The sequence below is a fragment of the Dermochelys coriacea genome, chromosome 3 (genome assembly GCF_009764565.3).
Source record: "Dermochelys coriacea isolate rDerCor1 chromosome 3, rDerCor1.pri.v4, whole genome shotgun sequence".
In the NCBI taxonomy this organism is placed as follows: domain Eukaryota; kingdom Metazoa; phylum Chordata; order Testudines; family Dermochelyidae; genus Dermochelys; species Dermochelys coriacea.
This window is the reverse complement of record NC_050070.1, coordinates 28,449,093-28,466,337: the sequence shown is the minus strand read 5'-3', so window position 1 is coordinate 28,466,337 and position 17,245 is coordinate 28,449,093.

The window sequence follows — 17,245 nt, the reverse complement described above, 5'->3', positions numbered from 1 at the left end:
GTCTCCCACTTAAACAGAGTTATTTCCCATGTTATAACAGGGCATTATGACTTCCAAACTAAACTTTTTGTGATATTAGGATAAGTGTGAACTGTACATTTTAACCATGTCGGGGGAAGAGGGGGGGGAAGAGAGAGAAATACTTCTTCTGTAAATGAAGCAGCAAAGAAAAAATATCCCCTGTAAGACAACCTCCCACAAATGAAAGCTGATGTGTATCTCTGGTAACCACCTATTTTTCATTTATGATTGAAAAAGAGATGCATTGCTGTGGGACTCTGTAAACATTATCCTCCATCATGCTTCCACTTACTCCTTTCTTCTATTTATAGAATATTGCCTACACTGGAAATATGGAGCAATCTTACCTTGCAGATCACTTGATTATTCAGATTGTGCAAGACACAGAAATTGACCTGCAGGGAAATATCCTCGGCCTAACTGAGAAGCAGGAAAGGGTGTTCCACGGTGCCCAATACCTACAGAGCTACATGTCGTGAATCCAAGAAAAAACAAAAATTGAAATGATATTGAGAGACATTTCCTCATTACTATAAAGGTGCCAATTTAGCTACAGAAAAAAAAACCCTTAGAAACCTACAGAAAAAACAATCCTCAACATTTGGGGGAGTGGGGGAAGATGTATTAAATTAGACCCCTTCTGGGGCCATATTAAACTAATGCAGTGCAGAAGAAGTAGGTAGGGATTTTCAAAATTGCTCAGCGTCAGCCTAGCTTTGCTCGCATTGAAGTCAAATGGAATTTTTCCCACTGACTTCAATGGGAACGGTGAGGTCAACACTGAGCATGTCTGACAATCCAGTCTAATATACATTGGCCTACATTTTCAAAAGTGACTTGTGATTTTGGATGCCCAAATTGACAGTGAACATCTTTTCATAGGGCAGGTGCTAAGTGCTTTCTGAAGGAGAGGACCCTTTGCGACACTGGACCCCATATTCTTCAGTGATGTTATCAGGGTATCAAATGTATTTTATGCAAGATAAGTCATGCAAGGTGTCATTGGAAAGGTTATGATTTACTGAATACGAGTATCCTATTTGTATGCATGTATCATTTTTGTATCTGAAGTTAGAAACATTGAGTATGTATCAATGTGTTTAGACTTGGGGAACACCCACTAGACAAGATGCTTTCATTCTGAAAAGCTGGGTGGGGAAGGGCCATTAGAGAAAACAATAGGCCTTCGAAGAACCTTATCTCCCACCTGGGGACCTTCCTGAGGATGCTGCAGACAGCCTCCGAGTCATGGCTGCTTTGACACTACAGGGACATGTAACCAGGACACATGGTACTGGACTCCATCTTGGGATATCAGTGTTTTTCCACTGACTGGCATGGGAACCAAGGTTTGAAACAAAGCCCGCTATATAGAGCGTCCATGTTTCACAGCCAGAGCTGGCATGCATCTTGTAGAGTCATGTCATGAGGTTGGTAGGGTCAAGCACATGGAACTCATACCAATAATGTTGTTAGTTGACCTAAATCAGAGCAATCGATCTTGGATGGTTTTGTGTCTTCTACTGAACTTTTACTCAGCCTTACTTGATCTTTCGGTTATTCTTCATACTGACTATGGAACAAGATATTGATACAATAGTTGATCTAATCTAGTATGAACTGCAATATTCTGTAATATACTTTCAAATGCTAGTCATCCAAGCAGTGTTTTATGGGTGCTGAACACACAGAATTACCTATGCATATTTTTGTGGCTCCTCTGTGGACATTTAACAGATTTTTCATCTTTCCAAAAGCAGCTTTAACTAGAGCTGGTATTTGGGTCAAAGACAGCAGAGGGTACTTTATAAGCAAATATGAAACACTTGATTGAAAATCATTGCTGTAGCTAGGTACTACAGCTATGTGGATGCTCTACCACCAGCTCTATTCATGAAGTGGCAGATTCAATAGCTCCCTGCTTATTAGGATTGTTTTCAAATTCTTCAAATATATTTCTGCTGAAAACTATCCCCAAAATTCAATGTAAATGTTTAATCAGAGAGCTCCATATTTTTAAATAAGGTGAACTGTGTGCTGTGAAAGAATCTGTTATTTATACTGTTTCAAAAGCTTAATAAAGAATTTGATTAATAGTCTAGGGACATGTCCCACATATTTATACTCTGGTATGCATACAAATGTAATGTATAACATTAGATACTTGTAATCTCCCCTTGTCTTTTATGCTTTTGAAGCACTTACAATACACAGAGTAGTTTAATCAGATTGCAAGGCAAAGCCAAGCACACCAAATTGTTATCATTCTGCAGAACGGGTGGGTGGTCATATTTCACAATGGGTTCTGTGCAACCATTATTGTACTGATTTGGAACTATTTCAGCAAGGAATGCTTGCCTAAACAGTGTCAAGGAGTCTGAATTAGTTAGTGTTCTGTGCTCAGAACTATCAGTGTACAATTTAATCTTGCTGAAGAAAAGTTAGATGGCCAATCTCTCAGCTTTATCTGTCACTTCCATGAATCAGAAAAATGACTTTCCTCTCTCAACTAAAACATTACACTTATTGACAGTGCTTTGTGAAGTATCTAACTGAAAAACAAAACCACCCCACAAACACATGCCTTCTGTTCTCACCAGAAACTGCGGTGCTTTTGAAATCAGGTTCTTTTGTAGAGATTCATTAATAGAAAATGCATACTCAGAATGCTACACTAAGCCTGGGAAACAGCTGGGGGAGGGGGGTGTGATTTATGCACAAAACTGGTGACTGATTTTATCCCCAGTGTGATGGATCAGCTGAAATATTTGAGGAAAAATGGTTCTCTCAAACCCAGAGTTTGAGAGATGGAAAGCTTTTAGATTCTTAAAACTTTCTTCGACAGTTCTCTGGTGACTCCCACTTATCTCTAACCCCTTTATGTCTTTCACATGTGCTTTCTTTCCCCTTTGTTTTTAATCTCCTTTTCACCCCCTAGTTTGTGATTTACACCCTATTCCTCTTAGTCTGTATTCAGTTGGCCCTCCAACCCACCTTTGCCTTTGGACCCTTGTACTCTTATTTCTGTCCCCAAGAATGAATAAGACTGAGGTCGAGAGCTTGAGTGATGAAAGGATGGCAGTATCGTCAGCTGCAGTGGAGAATGGTAGCAATGAAGAGGGAGATCTTCATTAAATTGGTATAAACTGCCTCTGACTTCAAAGCTATGAAAATTTATATCAGCTGAGGATCTGAACCAGAAAAGTTTAAAAAAAAAAAAAACCCACCACGCTAGGTTCTGTACTCAAGGTGGAGCTACCAGTGGGGGTCCATCCAGGATGTCATGTTGGAAGGAGAGAGGGAGATATCTACCTCTCCAAGCATGTGCTCTCGGGCGTCAGCATAGAGACGGTAGCTGAAGCCATGCAAACAGATTAAATTGCTTGGAGACAAGGTATAAAAGTAGAAGAAGTTAATTCCACAGGTTTGTGAAAGAGAGAGGAAGAGGGGAGATGTCTGGGGAAAAAAAAAGTAGTCAGATGTAGGAAGACAGATGAGTACAGAGCATCAAGGCACCAGGCGTGATCTGAGGTGTTCATAATGGAGCACTCTAGCCTTAAAAATCAATGATCATAGAATCATAGAACTGGAAGGGACCAAGAGGTCATCTAGTCCAGTTCCCTGCACTCATGGCAGGACTAATTAGACCATTCCTGACAGGCGTTTGTCTAATCTGCTCTTAAAAATCTCCAATGATGGACATTCCACAATCTTCCTAGGCAATTTATTCCAGTGCTTAACCACCCCGACAGTTAGGAAGTTTATCCTAATGTCCAACCTAAACCTCCCTTGAAGCAATGTGCTTAAATTGCAGTTTGTCCCACCCTTAGCAGTTAAGGAGAACAATTCTTCTTCATCCTCCTCGTAACAACCTTTTACATACTTGAAAACGGCATGTCCCCTCTTGGTCTTCTCTTTTCCAGACTGAACAAACGCAGGTTTTTCAGTCTTCCCTCAGAGATCATGTTTTCTAGACCTTTAATCATTTTTGTCACTTTTCTCTGGACTCTCTCCAATTTGTCCACGTCCTTCCTGAAATGTGGTGCCCAGAACTGGACATAAGTGTGGCCTAATCAGAGCAGAGCAGAGTGGAAGAATTACTTCTCATGTCTTACTTACAAGAGTCCTGCTAATACATCCCAAAATGAAGCTTGCTTTTTTTTTTTTTGGCCCAACTGTTGACTCATTTAGCTTGTGGTCCATTATGACCCTGAAATCCCTTTCCACAGTACTCCTTCCTAGGCAGTCTTCCCATTTTGTATGTATGCAACTGATCATTCCTTCCTAAATGGAGTTCTTTGAATTTTTCCTTATTGAATTTCATCCGATTTACTTCAGGCCATTTCTCCAGTTTGTCCAGATCATTTTGAATTATAATCCTATCCTCCAAAGCACTTGTAGCCCCTCCCAGTTTGGTATTGTCTAAAAACTTTATAAGTGTACTCTATATGCCATTATGTAAATCATTGATGAAGATATTGGACAGAACCCAACCCAAAACTGATCCCTGCAGGACCCCACTCATTATGCCCTTCCAGCATGACTCTGAACCACTGATAACTACTCTCTGGGAACGGTTGTCCAACCAGTTTTGCACCCACCTTATAGTAGCTCCATCTAGGTTGCATTTCCCTAGTTTGTTGATGAGTAGGTCATGTGAAACAGTATCAAAAGCCTTACTAAAGTCAAGATACCCCTCATCTACCACTTCCCCCTCATCCACAAGACTTGTTACCCTGTCAAAGAAAGCTATTTGCTTTTGACAAATCCATGCTGACTGTTACTTATCACCTTATTATCTTATAGATTCTGGGTACAGAAGTTCAGCTGACTAGTCCAATTCCCTGGGTTGTCCTTATTTCCCTTTTTATAAATGGGCACTATATTTGCCCTTTTCCAGTCTCTGGAATCTCTCCCATTTTCCATGACTTCTCATTTAGTCTGATCTCCTCCATAGCACAAGCCTCAGACAGTAATTTCTGCATCAAGCATACAATCTCAGTTTGAGCTGTAGAATACGTTTTAGAGAAACATCCAATCTTAACTTGAAGTCTTAGAGTGATTGAGACTCCACCACAACTTGTTGATATGGACCAGGATGTAGACCATCTGGCCTAGTAATTAGAGCAGGAGTCAGACCTAGTAGGCAAAGCAGGTATCCAGCTTGGGGAATAAAGTCAAGGGTCAGCACCAGAATCAACTGCAAGGTACCAGAGAGTCAGATCAAGCCAGAGCCAGGACCAGGAACTGAAGCTGAAGATCAGCACTGAGGTGAGATGCCAAATGCCAGAACCAAGGGTCAAGCCAGAGTCAGAGGCTGGGGTTGGAGCCAGGATTGGTGGTGGACAGGAGGAGAGGCAAGGATCAAGCACGGAGCAGGAGCCTGGTGGGAAGAGGAGTGAAGATAGGGGTGAGCCAGGAGAAGAGCAGGAATCAGGAACAGGGTTTGGTGGAGGAGGTAGGCACAAGTGAGGTCCAATGCAGTCACAAAAGGAAACCATCTTGTTGCTCAGACAAACTTCCTGGTCCTCTTTCTGTCTTAACTAGTGGTTTTGGACCAATCAGTGGAGTTCAGTGATCCTCCAATCAGAGCTCCCATGGGTAGTGCTTTGGCTGGGGCTGTAATCCTAGTATAGCTTCTCAGCCCACCTGGGTTCAGTAGACACTGGGTAGAGCCCAGGTTGTGGCAACTACCTCGGGACTCCCAGGCCTGGGTTCAAGATCTGGGACATCACACTCCCATAACACTGGAGTGTGGCACTTCCAGGAATGACACTCTGCAAGTTCACACCTGCTTGACTTTCCTGCATGGGGGAATGCTATTTTGAAGAGTATGTTGCTCTTCAAAATGGCATCCCCTATCTGATTTTTGTCTCAGTACCAGGTGGGGAACAAACCAGTTAAAAAGCAGACCAGAATACAACTGAACATGGTCTCACAATTATGCAGATGAGATACCACCTCCCTACTTTTACTGTATATTCCCCTATTTATACATCCAAGGGTCACATTCACCTCTAGCTACGGCATCACAATAGATGCTCATCTGTTATTACCACAATAGCCCTTTCAGGGTCACTGCATTCCAGGATCAAATTCCCACGCTCCGCCCATCCCAATCTCCTGTGACCAATATTCTTTCTTCCTGAAATTGCTGAATGTAGAATGTGTTGAACACTGCAAAAAAGGAATAGAGGCCCAAGAGTTGGTCATAAAAAAGTCAATGGGAACTCTTGCCAGAGGAAGGGGCAGAAATCAGTTGGGATTTTGAAAAGCAAGGAACTGATTGGGTAAATAGATATCAATATGGAGGGAAAGGGGCAATAGCTCATACTGGAGCAGAATCCAAAGGAGAAGAATGGATGGAAGGGAGAAGAAGCAGGGAGTGGATTCAATCAGAAGGAAAGAAGAGCCTAACACCACTGCTGTGGCCTACAAGATGTCTGATATGGGAGATAAGAGAGTACATCTGCAACAAAGATTTCAGTGAGTACAGAGAGTTGGAGAGATCAAAGTCTTCAGAGTGCCCATTCCCCCCGAAACTCGCGAGTGGACACTACAGAGTGAACTGGAGAAGAGAGAGAGACTGGGGATGATATTGCATCATGTGCATATTGTGGGGGTAGAGGTATCAGTGGGGAAAGGTGCAGCTAAAAAGGGTAGGGATGAAGGATGGGTCAAGACTATGGAAGACGTTGGCTGTGAGGAGGAAAAGGGTGAAGGAGCTGAGATATGGCTATGAGGGTGTGAGTGATGGGGGTGAAAACAGGGATGGGAGAGAAGGGATGGAGATAAGAGCTTCTTACGGTAGGAGTCACCAGATGGCACTGTTACACATAGCCTTACAAGCTGTCTGTCTTAGCATGCAAGCAAGTTTTAGACTTTGAAGATATGCTGTGGTGTTGGTTTTCTGTTGCAGTTTCTTTGGAAGGAGCAGTGAGGAAGTTTGCTCTCTGCCTAAATCCCATTACCTAGAATCAATTCTTGAGGCAGAGTTGCTCCTTAGGAACTGGGCATTATTGTTTGGGCTAAGATCCCTGAAAAAGGGATTGTCTGCATGTCAGATCAAAGACTGGTTTATGTGCAAACAAACAAAAACAAAATTTACCTATGCCCAACACCAAGGATTTCTTCTCCAACAGATCTCAACCTGTGAGGTCCCAACATCTGTTATTGCTCAGCAGAGAGAGGACAAGTTGATGAGGCCAGCTTGGGGACATAACATTGAGAATTAAGGAGACAAAGGATGGAGGTGAGGAAGTAGAATATGAACGTTGAAGAAACAATGGAGGGAGAAGTGATGGATTAAAATATATATATATATATATATATATATATATATAATCTCAATGGATAGCAAAGGAAATTGCAAGTGAAGGCATTCAAAGAAGTAATGGCAAAGACAAGTACTACAGAGCAATGATATGCAACCAAATTAAAATGCTGGTCGCAGAGCCAGGTGATGACATTCTGAGGCCCTAAGCTATGTCAAGTGGAAGAGGCCCCATACCATAATTTTTTTTTAAATTGAATATATAAACATGAACGCTCTATATTTGCATATATACAAAGGCAAAGTTGTAAAAAAAAAAAAAAAAAAAAAAAAAAAAAAAAAAAAAAAAAAAAAACCTAAAACACGTCTTGCAATATGCCTGTTTGCATTATTAAATAGTTTCAAACTAACATTTTCAATTATGATTTTGTGTTGCTGTAGATATAAAGTTTTCATATCTACTAATCAAGAAAAACAGTTACACAGACCAGTTTACTTAATGGAAGCAGTACAATCTGAAATACATCTGTTTGTACATCACATTAATTTTAACACTGAAATTTAAAAAACATTTTCTTTTGTGATTTTTGGAGATCAAAGTCATTGATGATATTCTCAAAATGATAAGCTACGGAATTTGTCACTTTTGATGCACAGAATGCTTAGGGGAGATTGCCTATAAAATACTGCGAGAAAAGCTGACATCACTCTTCACGTTCACTTCTATATCCTCCTTCTCCCACAGGACCACTAATCAATCTCAAGTAAACACTTCGGACACACAGAGTGACAACAAGCTATATGCTTGAGAGAGAAAAATTATTTACCGGAAAAAAGACTGGTAATCTCTAGACAGGCATTGAGAAAGTGAGAAAAACTTGCCTATATTCAAGCAAATATAATGAATATTATAGGTTTTAATAGCCTATGAATCATATATACACATAATCTGAAATAACTTGCTCACCAAGTACTCAGAATATCTTGATATATATGTATATCTTTGTTCACTTCTCTCAAAACTCTCTATTTATCCTTTCGTCAGCACTCTGATATTTACCGTGAAGGTTCCTGAAACTGACGGAGGGAAGCCAACACAAATTTATCCTCCAAGATCCACTCGACCCAAGTCCATAAAATGATCACCTGCAAACTCAATCATTTGAAGCCTGGCTAGCGCATGAAGCAGAAAGCAATATGCACATTTAAAAAAAACAAAAAACAAAAAAAACCACAACACAATTGTACGTATGTATAGATCAAAAGAAAGAACACACTAACACTTAAGAAAAAGAAAAACAGGAGTGAAAGGCACTATACAACTGAGCGTGCTGGACAGTAAACAAAAGATAGTGGCCTTCCTGGCTATTACCAGCCAAGGGGGAATGCTATCTATGACATCACTCGTATGACGAGTCCCATACGAGTATGAGCTTGGCAAGATTGCTTCATGACACTGCTGTCTCTGACCTCACATTCCCCCCCCCCCATTTTATCGGCAGTGAGATTATTTGTTTAAATACGTTATGAAGGCATGGTCAGAATTTTACCAGTAGCAGCTGGCCAACAAAACTGTCTTAGCAGACTTACTCGTAAAAATACTAATTTTACGAGTACAATTATTGTTTTTTCCTCAGCCCTGGCCTCCAGCCTGTCAATAATGAACAATTAACAAAGGGTAAGGGTTTGTGTAGATTTGTCATATTTGAACAAAAGTGTCTATATTTAGAGAGAATCTTCTTTATTTATCAACTGATTTTGATAAAATTTGAAATGAAGTCAGTTTTTTCTTTTTTAGGGGCTCCTCAAATAGCATGGCCCTAAATTTCAGTTTAGTTAGTTTATGCCTTAATCTGGCCCTGGTGGATGGTATAAAATGCAACTCTCTCAGTAGCCGAGTTCTACCTCTATGTTTTTTCCTTTTAATACCTTTACTATCACATTTCGTTTTTCAAGCCTACTTCTATGTAGATTTTTCTATTCTAGTATGTAGCCTAGTAATAGTGTCATTCTGGAGAAAAGCTAGGAGTCTAACAGGACTGTTTCTGAAGAACAGTAAAGGTACTTACTATTCCAAGAAGTGAGAGGACTGTGAACAAGCCTACATGTACTGCATTCATTCAAATTTGCCTCCTTCCTGTGGTTTGGCTTTCAAGACAAGTCAAACAACAGAACAAGAGCCTGAACTTTCTCCCTAAGCTTGACTGTTCCTAGAGGGTCCCTGCAGAATCTTCTCCGTTGCTTCTTCTAGTTGTCTCTGACCCAGAGACACTCCAGCCACCTGTTATATTCCAGTAATTAGGTGAACTGTGTTGGCTCCAATATGAGCCTGTAATAATCACTCTGGAGGAAATCCTGGTTCCTTTGGAATTGGGGTCAGGATTTCACACTATCTCTATGCAAGGTTCTGGCCCCTGAACTCAAGTTGGCTCACCCAAGGAGTTCAGGATGCCTGTGCAGGATTCTAGACACTGTCCTGCTCTTACAACATCTTTAAGCCCAGAAGAATCTCAAATACTTTAGGAAAAAAAATCTAAGGATTAATTGGTGGCAGCGAAAACTCATTGTACTCTCTGAGAGAAGCCATCAGCCACACAGTATTGCATAGCCAGCTGCTTTGATGGCGTTACAGGTGGTGGTCCTGGAGCATGCCATGCCATGGTATACCACTGCAGTCATCCCACTTCAGCTCCCAGCTCGATTTGCCAATCAGCTGCCAAAGAGATTGTCCCTCAGTTGTATAACAAATGGTTTGGTGATTTCCCTGATACCACTGAAACAGATATTCAGAATTAATGACCCACTCAATGTGTTACGTAAGGAGCTTTAACGTAACACTCTCCATCTTGGGGCTAATTTATTAAGGTTTTACAAAACAAAACATGGAGTGCCTTTGGTCCTTCTAGGTTCAAACCATTCATTCATTCTTCAGGGCTTCCATTTTACCCTGGTTTCAGGCTCCAGCCATTTCTTAGCTCAACTGTCCCCCCTCCCCCCACCTCCCAAGCAGGGGAGCTCTGCCAGCCCCACACTGGCCCCATGCCCCTCCGGAAGGGCCCCACCCAGGTATCTTCCTATTCCTAATCCGTGGACTCAAACACCTTCTGACCTTGGTTCAGGCTTTCCCTGGCCCTCCTTCTTGAGGTTGTGCCCGTATCTCAGCAAGCTTCCCCAGCCTGCCATCATCCTAGATCAGCCACAGAAGAGCCGCCCTCTACATCGCGCCCAACTTGAGATTCCCCTTGACTGAGCTAAGAATGCTCCTTTATAATTTTCAGCTAGTAGTCACATTATTCAGGCACCTAGTCCTCATTCCCATCTTGGTCTGTGATCCTTCTCAGACCTACTTGTTCTTGGAAAGAGCCATGCCTTGGAATAGGGTTCGATTGCACCAGAACTCACTACCCTTAAAGGGGACAGAACATGCTGTTACTAAACTAAGCTAAACTACTACCACCACCACCACTTTAAAAGTGACTAGTGTGGTCACTATTAAGAGGCTCACCCCTTTTTTGCCAACATGGTGGTAAGTTTTTCCCCTATGAACACCTTTTCATGGACCATTTAGCATATTTCTACAACATGACATTACCACCTATCCTGCTAGGATAGAAGCCGTATGTAAACACATTAGAGTTGGAAGGTCCTTTATAAAAGTATTTGTTTTTAATATTGTAATGGAACTGATTATGCAACAAGTCTTTTTACAGAAGCTTTTAGTTCTCTATTTTTACTTTCTCAGCTTGGATTCCATCCCTTCATTTTTTCCTCCTCTGTTTGGCTTAGCTGTTGTCAGTTATGCAACTGTTTTCGTTAGTATGTAAACTTAAAGGTCAAGATAGCATAACGTCAAACTGAGGATTATCTCTTGTGAAGAGGCAATAAAAACAATCCAATGTGATGTGGCTTATTAGTTTCTCCTCTCTATCCACAATCATGAGACTTACTGTACTTCTCATTGTCATGAGTCAAGAAGCGTTTGTGACATACTCAGAAGTAATGCTTCTAACTGCCACTAATTCCCATAAGAGGAATGCCTTTACATTACTTGAAACTGGTGCAACACAGCGTGCAAAAGTTACAAGGAATGTGGCACCAAGAAGGAACATAATTCGTGTCACAATGGTTGCTAGGGAGTTGAAGAGAGTTGACAAGCACGGTCATGCTGTTTTAATCCTCAAAAAACTACACGTGAATGGCGTACTGGGTCACTTCCAAACGAGAGAGGACAGCAGTACTAGAAAGGGGATTGCATACATGTACCTATTGTGCAGGCCATCACAAACCTCAACACCTTCCACTCCAGTGCAAGGTGCATTTCTTTCACCTGCCTTTTCTCACATAGACACAGAGCAACATAGAAATTAAAAAACATAGAAACAGAATACCGGCCATATTACAAAAATAAAGTTCCAAACCATACCAAAACAAGAGAGTCCACTGCATATGCTTCTCCCCCAGGCGACAAATAAGAGAACACGTGACACATATATTGTCAATTGCTTAATGCATTACTGGAAGGCACTCAGATACTACCATCATAAGCACAGTATAAAAAGCCATATAGACTAGACTTAAGTCCCAAGACCTTCAACTTTCAGAATTTGTAATTTTTTTCTTAAGAAAAATCAAAAATCATTCTAGAATTTTGTTTAGAAGTAGATCAATGAAAATAAAGTTCTTGGCTAGGGGATTGTTTCAAGTAGTTTTTTTAAAAAATCCTCTAGATAGCCTGTTTAATTGCAGAAACTAAAACTTTGCCAGCAATTATACATTAGTGTGCATTGGTGTCTTTCATAGAAATTTCATCTGCGTAACAGACCCACTTCTGAAGTCATTTGTAATCAGATTTACCCAAATAACACCTGCTGTGTTTTCCCCAAGAGGACCAGTCCCAGCTCCCACAAGTGGAATCTAAGATTTTCACAAATAAATCTGCTTCTGCAATTTGTTTGTACTCACTGGCATCTTTGACCCCAGTTCAGCAAAACAGTTCAGCATGTTAACATATTCTCAAGCCCCTTTGAGATCACTGGAATTTAAATATGTGCTTTGCTGAATTGGGACTTAAATGACTAAGGCCCAGATTTTCAAAGGGACTTAGGTCTTTTGATACTCAGCATCACAATGCTGAACTTTCAGGCATCTAGAGAAGTCACTGGGACAATCCACAAAGCCTGAATTAGGCAGTGTCACAAGGCACTGTACTCATGGCTGCGTGGTGCCTCCTTCTGGAGATGAGCTCCATCTGATTCAATGCCTCCTTTTTTCTCCTCCATTGTTACAGCTCTCTGCCTGCTCATGGAGTTGCAGTATAGACACTTTGTAACTCAGCCCAGGTCACTGTGTAGTTTCCCCTTCCAGGGGAATCTTCCCTCTTCTTCTCCTGAATTAGGTGGTCCTCATGGCCACTGCTCTGACTATGTCACTCCCACAGTGACTCAGGTCATCTTCCCATTCACTGCTCCTACCAATACTATTCTGCAGTGGATGGTAAGGAAATCCAGGCCTGCTCTTACTCCGGGTTCCAGTCCAGGGCCCTATAGCAAGCAGCTAAGAGCTGGACTTCACCCACCCTACTGCTCTCTTCATGAACTACTTCCTACCTTGTTTCTTTAAGCTTTGTCCATAGCATTCCTTGTTAGACCCCTCTCTCAGGTCTCCTAGCTAAACTCTTTCTGAAGGGTTCTTATCACTCTCCCCTTTCTTCTGTTTTATCTCAGGAAGAGAGAGACTACAAGCTTCCTGTACTGGTACTGACCTCCTTACTTCATAGAAGCCCTACCTATTCCCCCACAGGTAAGCTTCCTTCTAATTAGCAGCCTCCCCCCAGCCTAAATCTCCCCCATCTGCAGCTTAATTGGCTGATTGGGCCCATCTGGCCTAATGCAGTTCTCTTAGGGCCGGAGTGGGGCGCATACTGCACTACAGACAGGATGAGGATGATGGATGGGAAGGTGCTCTGCAACTGTGTGGCCTATATTCATTCCTCCCTCCTTTATTTCACATCTCTGGGTAGTGTCCGCTGGCTCCTTTGAGGAGCAGTGGGCATTGTCCAGGGTTCTCTACTCAGTGTCCCCCTCTCAAGTCCTGATTTTGTACCTCTGATCCTCACTCCTTTCCCTGTTAATCATTTGTTGTCCCCTGAGATCAGTTGAAACCTGGGTTTAGTGGTTCCTCACCTGAGGCTGCCAGAGGGGGCCTTCTGATATGGGCACAAGCCCGCCCCTTCCCAAAATTCAATAGGTGCACCCCAAGCACTTAGGCCACCTATTTAATGAATGGGAAGAGTTAGGTGCCTAAGAACACAATCCACAAAAGCCAGCAAGCTAAGCCTAAACTACCCAAAGGGAGATGCAATGGGAGAATGTGCTCTAAGCCCCACCCCTCTCACAGAGTTCAGATCCTAGGTATGGGCTGTAGGGAGGCATCTATTTCTGCTTGCAATCCACAAATGAGAAATCCTCTCCTGGAATAAGGTGGCTTTGGTGTTTAAGTCATTTCTTGTGTGAATGAATTAAGCACCTGCCTCACTCCACACAAAATGGCCAGGGGAGGAGCTGCCCACCTTATAACGTTAGCCCTCATGGTTAGACTATTCACAGGGGATTTGGTAGACCCAGGTTCAATTCCCTCCTCTGCTAGACTGGGGTGAGGGAGAAAAGCTTTGCACAGGTGTCTCCCACTTTTCAGGAGTGCTCTAACCACTGGGCTATCGAATATTCCAATGAAGGGCTGCTTCAGTCTCTCTTGTTGAAGCTATTCCATGGTGTATAAATAATTAGAGAGTCATTGGAGCAAAGGGACTGGACCATGGATCTCCCACCTCCTATGAGGGAGCCTCAACTACCATACTATAGAATCAGTCTCTCTCTCTCTCTGGCCTAATGACTAATTAATTAATCTAGAGTGGAACATCTTCAACAGGAGAGACTGAGGGAGCCTCACACCAGGATGTGCCAAAGCTCAGTGGTTAAATCACTCTCCTGGGCAGGGTGGGAGACTCTGGTTCACCTCCTTTCTCCCCATCAGATAGAGGAGGAATTGAACCCAGATTTTCCAAATCCCCAGTGAGTGCTCTAGCCACTGGGCTAAAAAGTTTAAGGTGGGCACCACCACCACCATTGGCCACATTTTGAATGAACCTCATCCCATCTTCATGCTCTGAACATGCCTATCAGCTCAGGCCTGTGGCAAGACAGATGCTCCTCCACCTAGCTTCTCCCACCTAGCTTCTTTTGTGAATTTTTTCTGGGATTTAGAAGTGAGCTAGCTGCTCAGATGCCTAGAGTGAGAAGTGAGCTACCTGACCAGAGGCAGAACCTCTGGTGCCTAGGGAACTTTTACCCTGAAAATTTAAGTGCTGATTGAGTTTAGGTGCCTATAAAGTTCATGGGCAGCTGAATGATGGTTTTGTGAATATAGTGGTGCCTAAAAATTAGAACTTAGGTTCCTAAATCACAGGTTTAGGCACTTAAATCCTTTTGAGGCTCTGGGCCTAAGCACACATGTATATGGTAGCTTCATCTCTTTCTACCTGTCTTGCAGTGTTAGTAACACTGGGTCTGGCTCATTTATGTCCTTTCAATCAGATTTCAGATGGTGACCATGAAAAGTATATATTCAGGAAATTGAGATAGCGATGTAGGACCTTGGAGAGAATGAGAATGGACCTTGAACAGAAAGAGAACTTGGAGGGCTGATCATCCATTCATTGCTGAATAAAGAAGTTTTCTGAACTAGAAACAACAAGGTTAGAATTATTTAATCCTGGATTAATCGGGCATTCAGACAAGTGGATGTACTGCAAAAATGAGAAATGATTATTTTTGTATTCCCTAACCCAGTTTCATAACAACACATGTTCCAGGTCCTAATATACTGCAAAAGTTCTAAATAGTCTAAGCATTTGTGAAAATCCCAGGAAAGTTATTTTAAGATTGTACATACTGTCAGAACTCTAAGATGATTCTCCTATCCTCATTCTATCACAGGAGAAAAATGGGGGTTCTCTCCTGATCACATTTAGATGAAGATAGTATTTATTTGTATGGGCCAGCAGTGTGCTAGGCACTTTAGAGACTGATATAAAGATAAGACACCTGCCCCAAAGAATGTACAGATTAGAAAGAGAACACACAGAAGCAGGAAGGGAGAAGGGCAACATAAGCAGAATGATTCAAAAGCATAGTACAGCAGGGGCAAAAAGAATGACTCCTCTAGCTGCCATGACAATGTGGCTAGCCTAACTGTGGTTTAGATAATATAGTCACAGGTGTAACAACTCCCACTCAGCTGATTCGGAAGCAGTATGAGGTTTCTGCTATAAACAAAGCCCTACAGCAGAAGTCTATGTTGGGTTAGATAGGAGGTCCAAGGAGGATGATCTAGGAAGAAATTCATAGCTAGCTCTTAGGACTAACTTGATTATTCTTGGGTAATGTAGGAAAAACATGGTATCTTATTATTTTTGGTTTATTTTTATTTCAAGATTGAGACCCTCTGAATTTAGGGACAACATCAGTTAAAAATGCCTTTTGTTAGTGACAGCCTAGGTTGAAACAGTTCAATCTGAAATGTGCCTTTCGCTTGTTATGACTCTGGTCCGGACAGTCTTGAACTGGGACAGCATGGATTTAGAACACAGAAGTATGAATTTAGTGTGAATAGTGCACATATTTTTCCTTACGAAAAGCACCACTCACTGCAGTTTAGATGCAAATAGGACAGATTCTGCTGTCATGGATGCAAACCCAGAGTAGCACCATAGCTGTCATCATTCTCAGCACACCTAGCATCACCAGTGTTCTTTTGGATTTAGATCAGTGTAAACAAGAGTACAATCTGCTGATATTTGTATTTCGCAATAGAATATGTTGGGTAAATATGCATTTCATTTTGCATTCTATTAGAAAAGAAATATATAGTGATAGAGACCCTAGTTTCATGCATAAACACAAGGGGACAGAATTAAAGTTAATTAGGACTTCCAAGTGCGTGACTTATAGACGTTTAGAGTTAAGAAGAAAAGTCTGATTGTGGGACTTATAGATTCATAGATACTAAGGTCAGAAGGGACCATTCTGATCATCTAGTCCGACCCCCTGCACAGTGCAGGCCACAGAATCTCACCCACCCACTCCTATGAAAAACCTCACCCATGTCTGAGCTATTGAAGTCCTTAAATCATGGTTTAAAGACTTCAAGGAGCAGAGAAGCCTCCCTCAAGTCAACCATGCCCCATGCTACAGAGGAAGGCGAAAAACTTCCAGGGCCTCTCCAATCTGCCCTGGAGGAAAATTCCTTCCCGACCCCAAATATGGCAATCAGCTAAACCCTGAGCATATGGGCAAGATTCACCAGCCACATACTACAGAAAATTCTTTCCTGGGTAACTCAGATCCCATCCATCTAATATCCCATCTCAGGGGATTTGGCCTATTTACCCTGAATATTTAAAGATCAATTGCTTACCAAAATCCCATTATCCCATCATACCATCTCCTCCATAAACTTATCAAGGAGAATCTTAAAACCAGATAGATCTTTTGCCCCCACTGCTTCCCTTGGAAGGCTATTCCAAAACTTCACTCCTCTGATGGTTAAAAACCTTTTTTCTGATTTCAAGTCTAAACTTCCTGGTGGCCAGTTTATACCCATTTATTCTTGTGTCCACATTGGTGCTGAGCTGAAATAATTTCTCTCCCTCTCCTGTATTTATCCCTCTGATATATTTATAGAGAGCAATCATATCTCCCCTCAACCTTCTTTTAGTTAGGCTAAACAAGCCAAGCTCCTTAAGTCTCCTTTCATAAGACAAGTTTTCCATTCCTCGGATCATCCTAGTAGCCCTTCTCTGTACCTGCTCCAGCTTGAATTCATCCTTTTTAAACATGGGAGACCAGAACTGCACACAGTATTCTAGGTGAGGTCTCACCAGTGCCTTGTATA